We start from the raw sequence: 11,249 nt of genomic DNA on the forward strand, positions 1-11,249 counted from the left end.
ATACAACTTTAAAATTAATACTCTAAGCTTTTACTTTCAGAAGCTAGAAACCCAAATATAAGAGGAAGAAAATAAAAAAAGTGGAAGCCAGTGAAATAGAAAGTAAACTAACAAAAAAGAAAACACATTCACATGTTAATAATTTGAAAAGATCATCAGTTTGGATAAAACCATAGTTCTGTAGATCAAGATGAAAGAGAAAAAGCACAAACTATCAATATTAGGAATGAAAGAGAGAACATCCCTACTGATCTTACAAACATTAAAACACGATAAGGCAATTTTGTTGATAACTCTGTGCCAATACGTTTGACAATTTAGATGGAAATTTTTTTTTAATAAATTTATTTATTTATTTACTTTTGGCCGCTTTGGGTTTTCATTGCTGCGTGCAGGCTTTCTCTAGTTGCGGAGAGAGGGGGCTACTCTTCATTGCGGTGTGGAGCACGGGCTCTAGGCAGATGGGCTTCGATAGTTGTGGCACGCCAGCTCAGTAGTTGTGGCTCATAGGCTCTAGAGCACAGGCTCAGTAGTTGTGGTGCATTGGCTTAGTTGCTCCGCAGCATGTGGGATCTTCCCGGACCAGGGCTCGAACCCGTGTCTCCTGCATTAGCAGGTGGATTCTTAACCACTGAGCCACCAGGGAAGTCCCCTTAGATGGAAAATTTATTGAAAGACACAAACTATCAAAACACACCCACAAAGAAATAGAAAATCTTGATAACCATGTATCTATTAAACAATGTGAATTCATTGCTGCAAACCTACCCACCATCAAAACTCGAGGTACAGATAGCTACAGTGATGAATTCTATTAAATATTTGGGAAAACGGTAATACCATTATTACATAAACTCTTTCAGAAAACAAAAGGGAAGTATCTTTCAACTTATTTTTGAAGCCAGAATAATCCTGATACCAAAACAAGACAAGCACATTAAAAGACCGTTTAATTATAGACCAATATAATTCATGGGCATAGATCCAAATATCCTTAACTAATTTTAGCAGAGAGAATCCAGAAATACATCAAAGAAATCAGAAGAGTTGCTTTTTGGGATGTTACTATGGAGAGGATGCTAGGAAGCCACATAAGCAAATGTTCTAGAGGGATGGAAATGTTCCATATCTTAGGTGTGTGGGTTATCTAGATGTATGCATTTGTCAGAACTCATTGAACTCTATATTTAAGATCAGTGTATTTATTATAAAGGGAAAAATAGTAATTTACAATGGAGAAATCTGGCAGACACCTCCTTAACCAAGTTATCAATATTAACATCACCAGTAAGAAGATATAGTGATACCATGCACTGAGAACATAACATTATTTCTGTGTATTATTTTTTTAAATGTATAATCTCAGTCTAATGATGAGTAAACATCAGACAAACCTAAATTGAGAAACATTTTGCAAAATGACAGGCTAAAACTCATCCAAAATGCCAACATCATAAAAGACAAGGAAAGAAGGAGAAAGGGAGGAACCGCCACAGATTAGAGGAGAGCAAGGAGACACAACAACTAAGTGCAATATAAGAACTGAAATTGGACCCTGGAAAAGAAAAAGAACATTGGACAAAAGACTGGTTAAATTTGAGAAAGGCTTACATTTAGTTCATAGCAGCGTAACAGTGTTGATTCCTGGTTTTGACAATTGTACTATGTTATTGAAAATGTTATCATAGGTGCGGGGGGAAGGAATAAATAAGGAGTTTGGGATTAACATATACACACTGCTATATATAAGATAGATAATCAACAAGGATGTACTGTATAGCAGAGGGAACTCTACTCAGTATTCTGAAATAACCTATATGGGAAAAGAATCTGAAAAAGAATGCATATATATATATATAACTGAATCACTTTGCTGTACACCTGAAACTAACACAGCACTGTAAATCAACTCTACACCAATAAAATTTTTTAAAAAATTTTAAAAAGATGTTACCATAAGAAACTGGTTGAAACTTATACATGAACTCTGTACTATTATTTCAACTTTTCTGCAATTCTAAGATTATTTCAAAACAAAAAGTTTAAAACAATTAGTATATATTGAAAAGCTATACAGGAAGAAAGGATACAGGAGACCCATGGGAAAAAAATGCACAGATGAAAAATAGATCTATGAATAAAGGAGAAATTGATATATAAAAACAGTATCATTTAGATCAGTGGAGATCATGAAAAATTCAAAACAATAATTTGCCCACATGCTTTTTAAGTGTAATCCAGAGCCCACAGCCCAACTAACTTGTCTATTGGATTCTCATATTCTGGGCCACTAGTCACCTGCCTTAATCATCCCAGGGTCGGGTACCAGAAAACTAGAGACCCCAGAGCCAATGGAATTATTCAAACTACTCAATCCTAAAAATGTTTAACCTGCCTTGCCTGTTCCTTCCCATGGAAACCACAGTAAAGTTGACATCCATAAGTATAACAAACTATATTTTCAATGACAGTTATCTCTGTTAGCCTTACCATTTCTAAATAATAATAAAATCTATTTTAAAACAACATGATACTATTATACATACATGCATTCTCCAGCTTAATTCTTACATGCAGAATTTCCTCAGAGGAAAGTAATGAAATCCACTCCATATTTCATAAATAAAGAAATAGGAGCTTATAGAGATGAAGTAACTTCCCCAGAATTACAGAGCAGATAAGAGGCAAGAATCCAAGAATTAAACTCAGATCTACATAAAGTTAAATTTCACATTCATTATTGAGGGGATATGAATGGGATTTGCCCCATATTGTACCAGTGCTCTTTTAGGGGTTAAAGGATACATCAGCTCTCAATGACATTTATGTAATGTCATCAAAGTTTAAAGATATCCCTCCATAATTTTGCTGTTTCCACTCTTTTTATGCTTAGTTTCTGGAATCACTGTTGCTTTTTCCTTGTTATCTGTATCCTTTCAAGGGTATTTTCATGGAGAGTTAAAGGGGGGTGGTTCTCAGATTCCATTACTCTTTATAATCCCTGTGAGTCAGTTCTTTACTTTTAAAATTTGGTTAATATGCCTGTGTTACAGGCATGCATGCACATCTAAATACACATGCACATCTAAATTAATTTCCCAGATCTTTAGTCTCCTAGCTCAGAGCCCAAGAAAGGGGTCATGCACAGTCATTTGATCCATACCTTGATGTCACTAGCTGGAAGGATTTAGATTATTTGTGGCCAAAAATCAGAGAGCTGTGTTAAGTCAACCTTCTGATGTGCAGGCTATTATGACCTGAATTAACTGCACAATCAATCACCACATCACTAAGAAGGGACAATCAGATATTGCATGTCTCCAAACACGATGCAGGATACATGGCACAACTTAAGAACTATTCTTTCAAAAACAAACAAAACATCTAATCCCAAATTTTAGCATATCTGTAGGGCCAATAATTAGTATATTAAGAATACTAAGGGACTTCCCTGGTGGTGCAGTGATAAAGAATCTGCCTGCCAGTGCAGGGGACACGGGTTCGGGCCCTTGTCCGGGAAGATCCCATATGCAGCTGAGCAACTAAGCCCGTGCGCCACAACTATGGAGACTGTGCTCTAGAGCCCACGAGCCACAACTACTGAGCCCACGTGCCACAACTACTGAAGTCCGTGTGCCTAGAGCCCGTGCTCCACCACAAGAGAAGCCACCGCAGTGAGAAGCCCGTGCACCGCAATGAAGAGTAGCCCCCACTCACTGCAACTAGAGAAAGCCTGTACCCCAACGAAGACCCAACGCAGCCATAAATTAAAAAAATTAAAAAAAAAGAATACTAAGGGGAGAGAAACAAATAAACCAACATCACAAAGCAAACAGCAAAGAAAATTTAGAATGTTGGAAGTATTAGAGGGCACGTGATCTGTCGTCTTTAGCAGATCAACAATATGTAATAGTATGGCTGTTTTAGATAAAAAGAGATGTAAGCAACATAACCACCTGGCAAGTGTGGACCTTACTTGGTTCCTATTTGAAAAAAATCAATTGTAAAAACATATTTCAAGACAATTGGAGAAATTTGGTTATGTAGGAAAATATCCAGATAATTTTTTAAGGATATAAATACTGACTGATACAGGGGTGAAATAACAAAGTCGGGGTTTTGCTTTAAAATAATTAAGACAAAAAGAAAAAAGATAGTATAGGTGAAACAAATGTAGTAAATCCTTAAAGAGTCACAACATGTTACAGTATAAAATCCTAAATAGGCTTTTAATGTTTCTTTTACAAAGATTGGGATAGAAGGATATTTAATCCAGAATTCACAGTTGATGAACTAGAATCCACTTCTTTTCCCCCAATATGAAGGGAGAGTATAATTTAAAAATTGTGTCCATTTTAACATTTTCTTACCTTTAGAAAATCTGGTATATAGCTCCTGAGGTTAGATTTTCTATCTGAGTTGGGAAAACGTAAACTTTGAAGAGAAAAATAATAACCTGATCAATTCCATGTATTTTTGTTTTTATAAACAATATTTGGCAAGTATTGGGAGCATGTAACAGATAATGTCCCTATTATATAATACTATAGCTTTATAATATATGATAATACAATGACATTCAAATATTCAAATGTCAATAAAATGACCTTCTAATATTAATTGAAATAAATAATCAGTGTGAAAGAAATAGAGTGAATAAAATGAAGAGTGCTGTCTACCTTAAACTCATTTCTTTTTCAGAGCATTTATCAAACTTTAGGAAATATCAGATCTCTAAATTCCCTATGTCTTGTGTTCTATAATTATTTAATTCCAGTATCCTAAGAGGATTTCTGAAGGTTTTCACAAACAAATGGGTAATACTTTTTCAAAGAATTTGGTGAACAATTGTACAGAGTGATGTACAGAAAATAAACCACAGATTTGCCTCCTTTGGCATTTGTAGCTAAGGATTGTAAAGTCCTATTGTTCTAACCTCATTGTGGAGATCAAATAATGAGTGGAAGGGATAAATGATAAGCTTCAGGCTACAAGGATAGAGAACTGGTAAAATTTAAGTGTTCTGTTTAATACAGTTATCCTAGAATGTAAGGGATATATGAAATGTGGACATATGTGTACTTGATAGACAGTGATTTATAATAGAATAAGGCTTTCCAGTAAGAAGGAATATCCTAAAAATAAATCTAGGCAAGTAGATTATCCACATGTTCTTGGAAGAACAGCTTTACTTGCACACCGGGTTCATATAAGGAAGCACGAAATAATAATTTAGAAAAACATGGCATGGCCGTATGGGGCAAACCTCAATTTTTTCTTAAGAAACGTGTATAATCCCCAATGTAGAAACGCCATGGATTCCCTGGAAAGAAAATAGAGGTGATGCTCGTCAGAATATGAATTTGAAATTGGACTTGGTAATTAACCACAAGCAACAAGAGAAAAGGGAAGTTGAAATGACTCTAAGATTTTGAGGTAATCACAACAGCAACAAAAATCATAGCTTGTACCTAACTTTAAAAAAGAATAGCTTTCCTCCATTTACTTATCAAACATTATTGTGCTAAACAACCTCTGCTTTGAAATGTAAATATTGATGATATTTTATACTTTTCTTCTGTACTAAATAGTGGGAAAGAAAAAACAATGCAGTTCATGTTTTCTTGCTGTTTTATTTCTTGGGGTTTTTTTTTTTTAGTCAGAGGTTTTCCAAATAATTTTTGAAGGAATATGTAAAAATCCTGGAATATCACCTATCCAGATCTGGGTGCAGACATAGAAGATAGTTTTATTTCTTCCAATAATGACAAAAACAACACTAAATATTATGTTCATTTCTGTCTCTCATCTGGTATATGTCTTAAACAAAACTACTTAAAATCTGTGAGATTCATTTACTTCTATGGGGCTAATAATGGCTTAAGTTTATTTAAGGAATAAGTGAGACTTTATATATACACTGGCACAAGTCTAAGTAGCTTAGAGTCCAAACCAGAGTAGGTATAGCCTTCCAACCCACAGTAGATACTGTGCTAATGATAGAAGTGTTGAAGTTGTAACAGGGAGGTCAATGTGAGAAAAGGTAAATGAAGTCAAAATTAGGCAAGTGGACTTTTCCTTCAAAAACCAAGCAAAGAGCAAGACAGCTTTTGTACTAATAATCAAGAAAGATTTGCTGGACACTCTCCTCTTCCAGGAATGAAAATAAAATAATTTTAAAGGGCATGAGTGGCAGAAATGCAATTCATTAAATGAAAGTAGCATCAATGTAATGAACTGGAAAAGAGAAAGAAAGTGAAAAGGAGAAAGACTATGGCGTATCAGCAAGAATAGGATGACGAGAATTATTTTACACAATTCTCTAGGAAGGCCAGGAATTCCATATTCAATAGATCTATCTGTAAACTCTATTCCCTCTCCCTACAAGACCAAACTTGAACGAGGAGAAAAAAAAAAACAAACAGAACTTAACTGAAATCTGTGAAACTCTTAATGTGAGTTTTCCATTACAGATTTCCTGAAATTTCACCTGCTTGTCCATTTGGACATCAGAAAGAAAGACCAGAGACTAAACTCATTTGCAATGACTTCTGGCTTTTCCATTGACTATTGAGAACTATCACTAAAGAAAACAAACCTGATATTCAAGGAAGTCCATGATTATTCTCCAGTATGTGTTTCAGGAGGCACGTTCTCAGCTAACCCAAGCTCTTTCTTCTGAACCTTCTTTCCAATGAAAAAGGCAGTTCACTTACACTGCAAATCTGAATAATCTATTTGTTTAAAAACATCTGGGGCCTCAAGCATCATAGCTAACTCGATTTTAAATGGCAAGCCAGAGTTCTTGCAAATTAAAATAGCGTGAGGGTACAACACATTTGGGCTAATGATTTGGAGACGTTTTGGCCCTGCATTTATATGAGTATCTGAACAATGATTGCTTAATCATCACAAATTTTTATCAATGGCTGAGAAATAATTGCAGAATACAGATGAGCAGTACTCACACAATTAGTAGCTGTATCATGTTAGCAAGTGATCTAAACTCTCAGGGCTTTAACTGAATTGTCTTTAAAATGAAGACAGTTTACATCATTGAAACTTTAATGCAATAGTTCCAAACAAAATTCCTTCCGTATTTATATGTCATATTTGGATTTAGATATTACTATTCACTTAATTCAGAAGAGGAAGCTAGAGAAGAGATATATAAAAATAAATTGTTTGCATTAATAATATTATGGTATATAAATTGTTTGGAGTGGAAGCTGAATGTTATCATGTCAAAAAGAGAAAACTGTTGATTAGAAGTTATTTTGCTCACTCTCTTTGTCTTTTTTGAAAGGGTTAATGACAGACATTAGCTTGCTCCAGGCCACGTAGCTGATATCAGAGATCAGGGATTCAAACTTAGAATCCAGTGGTCTTCCCACTTCTGAATTAAGTTCTTTTATTTTAACTTGGTCTTTAATTCAATCATCTAAGATGGTATCTTTGATCTGTAGCATCTCTGGCAGGGGCTACTGTGTTTGTCCTCAATTATTAATAGAACTTCTGGGTCTGCAGCTTACATGGCATTCCTGGCTTCTCCTAATTTTATCTCTGATACCTGTGAAAATAATCATACTGCCTAAAATTTATTTAGAAAGTATTTTAATTTCATAATTAAATGCTCCACATAATTGCTCTACGAGGAAGGCAAGGAAGATATTATCACTCCTGTTTCACTGAAGTTAAATGATTTTCCCCATGTTGCAGAGAGACCAAGTTTCCTGTTTCTAATTCTGGAGTGATTTCCAACACCCCGAACAGCTGCAGGGACACCAAGATGGATGACCTGCCTCCACCAACCTGACACGTAACCTCTCTACTGCCACAAACGGGCAAAAATTACAGAAAAGTTGGCAGCCTGAAATATATAGCCCCTTCTCTAAAGAACATAGACATAATTATATAATAAATTACACACTCACTTAAAAATCTCATTAAGGTGTTTTGAAATAATTTTACTATTTCCAAATAATGTCAGGTATAGCAGAGGATGGGGAAGGAGAGAGGTGATAAGCTCTTGGGTTCTCAGTCAGACAAATTCATCATAGAAGAACCAAATATATCTCTTTCCCCTTTGGGAGCTCCTTATCTATCAGATGATGCTAATCAAACTTGACTAATAACTTCATTCGCAAAGTATGTTGGTGAAGAATGGTAGTCCTCATGAAAGAGAGTCAGAAAGGACACTGGCTGCTGCTTTATACTCACTAAGTATGTTGCTTAACTTATTTAGTGGGTAAGTAAGGATATTCAAGTTAATTCATATCTCAGAACTCTAATTTTATTTTCTAAATGCATTAAGATTTGTGATAGATTTTACTTTATTTTTTAAAAAAATACTAAAAGTATATTCCTAACGATCAATTTAAAACTTGAAAGTATATGTTGTCTTGTAAAAAGAATTTCACTTTTCTATTCATTTTTATTATTATTCTAGAAAGACTGTATCTGTATTTATTGTGGAACCAAAATTGTCAGGGGCTTCTCTTTCATATACTTTAATCTTCTCTGCTCATTCCCTTATGAGCTATATGGTTACTTCTACACAAACATTGAAATCAAGTGAAAAGATAATTTTGGTAAAGAAAAAGAATATAACTGCACACAATCTGCCAGATCTCCTTGATTTTAATGTGAGAGTTATTATGGATTAGGTTTTTCTAAAGCAGTGCCCTACTAAATAGTTCATTGGCAGGAGAAGTTATAAAACAAAACTAAATCAATTTCCTTGAAGATGCCATTTATTATGAATATGAGACTTCTTGAGGTTGAGTCATCCTGTTTTAATATCAGTGTACTTTTGATTTTTATTGTATTAATTTGGAAATATCATGATATTAGAGTGGTTCAATAGATTCCTGACCCTTCTTGGTGAGCATTTGACAAATTCTCATTAGAAGGATAAATGAATGAATGAATAAATCAATGGCTGAATAAAATCTTTACAATTATTTTTCTTTGAAGAAAAAAGTAACTTCTTACTCTGAGGGAAAAAATTCATATAATGTTTATTGTTCTGTGTTTTTCTTGTTATTATTTTTGCTTTTCCAAAAAAATAAGAATACAAGTTATGTCATAGGTCCAGATGTCTGAATTTGTTCTAAGAATAGACTCTAAAAGCATTTTAGTTTTTCTGTTTTTTATTTCTCAAGTTAGTAAAACTTACAATCTACTGTTTAAAGTCAATCTGATAGGGCTTCCCTGGTGGTGCAGCGGTTGAGAATCCGCCTGCCAATGCAGGGGACACGGGTTCGAGCCCTGGTTTGGGAAGATCCCACATGCCGCGGAGCAACTGGGCCCGTGAGCCACAACGACTGAGCCTGCGCGTCTGGAGCCTGTGCTCCGCAACAAGAGAGGCCGCGATAGTGAGAGGCCCACGCACCGCGATGAAGAGTGGCCCCCGCTCGCCGCAACTAGAGGAAGCCCTTGCACAGAAACGAAGACCCAACACAGCCAAAAATAAATAAATAAATAAATTTTAAAAAGCCTTATTTTAAAGTCAATCTGATACATTTTAGTAGTGTCAAAGAACATACAGAACAAAGGCCCAAAAGGCACATGGAACTACATAGTTCATCTCTGGGACCTATGACAACGTGGGAAAACATAGTTTAAAACAGTGCCTTGTTTCTGGCAAGAAGAATTAGAAGCAAATTCTCCCCACACAAGCTCACCTGCATCACCATCTGTTTGGAAGAAAAGCATCTCCTGAGGAAAAAAAGAGAGATTGAACTCTGACAGCCTGAACCATCTCTGTGCTGTACCTACCACCATAGAGTTTCAAGGATATTCACATATGACTGATGTGCTGGGGCAGCCCTGAAAAAGAACAAAGGGAAGGTGGAACAGAGCACAGGGAAGTCTCGGTAAAGGAAAAAGACCACAGCTAGTCAGCACTAGGCAGAAAGATCAAAGGAGTATTGGTTTTGCATTTAGGAGAGTGCTCATAGAGAAATAATTTCTGTCCCAGACACACTTGCAGCATATATGTTTCCTGAAGACTGATAGCTGTGTATGTAATTTGAAAGACCTATACCACTGAGAGTTGTAACACATCAATGTTGAAGCACTTGCCTGCGCTTTGCTGGGACGCATTTAGGCAGGCAAACTGCTGAAATGTTCCCCTCCTGTCACCAGAGCAACATTGGCTTCAACAAATTAATAAGTATTTGCACTGAGAAAGCAAGAAGCAGAAGTCAGCATGAGGAGCATTGCACAACCAGAACTCCTGGAATCACGTGTGCGCAATTGATGTGTGCGCGAAGCCTAGCTGCTGAACTCATGGTCATCAGAGGAGGTGAGTTCCTGATTCACTGGCAGGTACAACTAATAGTGCGAAATGACCAAGACTTACATAAACATCCTTGAGTTTCATGGAACATGTACTAAGGAGAAGTCTGTGGAATACTGGATTTCTTATAAGTAAACCATACAAAACCTCAGAGTCATAGTAAAGTGGACTTTAATATACATGGGGCAACATTAGTACTTGTGAAGCATGATTCATTCGGATTGTATAGAGATATTAAGAGAAAATGGGGGGCTTCCCTGGTGGCACAGTGGTTGAGAATCTGCCTGCCAATGCAGGGGACACGGGTTCGAGCCCTGGTCTGGGAAGATCCCACATGCCGCGGAGCAACTGGGCCCGTGAGCCACAACTACTGAGCCTGCGCGTCTGGAGCCCGTGCTCCGCAACAAGAGAGGCCGCTATAGTGAGAGGCCCGCGCACCGCGATGAAGAGTGACCCCCACTTGCCGCAACTAGAGAAATCCCTCGCACAGAAACGAAGACCCAACACAGCCATAAGTAAATAAATAAATAAATAAAATTTAAAAAAAAAAACGAAAAAAAACTCTCGATCTCTTTCTCCAAAAACTCCTTTAACAGCTTATATTAAAAAAAAAAAAAAAAAGGGGAAATGGCAAAGAAGAGTTATTATATCTTGGACATCTAAAAAGACTTTAGGTGCAGTTGGCACTGAACCAAGGACACGCCCCCCTCAAGAAAAAAAACACAGTTAATTGACAGGCAGAGGTGAAGGAGACATATTTAGGCTGAAGTCTTAAATAAGCAAAGACATAGAAATGAAAAGTAGAAAGGATATTTGTCAATGTCCAGAAACATTTGTGATTATCACAACTGGTGGGGTGGGGTGGGAGAGTGTGCTCTTGGTATCTACTGAATAGAGGCCAGGGATGCTGCTAAAAATCCTTCAGTGCATAGGACAGTCCCCAACA

The sequence above is a fragment of the Eubalaena glacialis genome, chromosome 6, assembly GCF_028564815.1.
Source record: "Eubalaena glacialis isolate mEubGla1 chromosome 6, mEubGla1.1.hap2.+ XY, whole genome shotgun sequence".
Lineage (NCBI taxonomy): Eukaryota > Metazoa > Chordata > Mammalia > Artiodactyla > Balaenidae > Eubalaena > Eubalaena glacialis.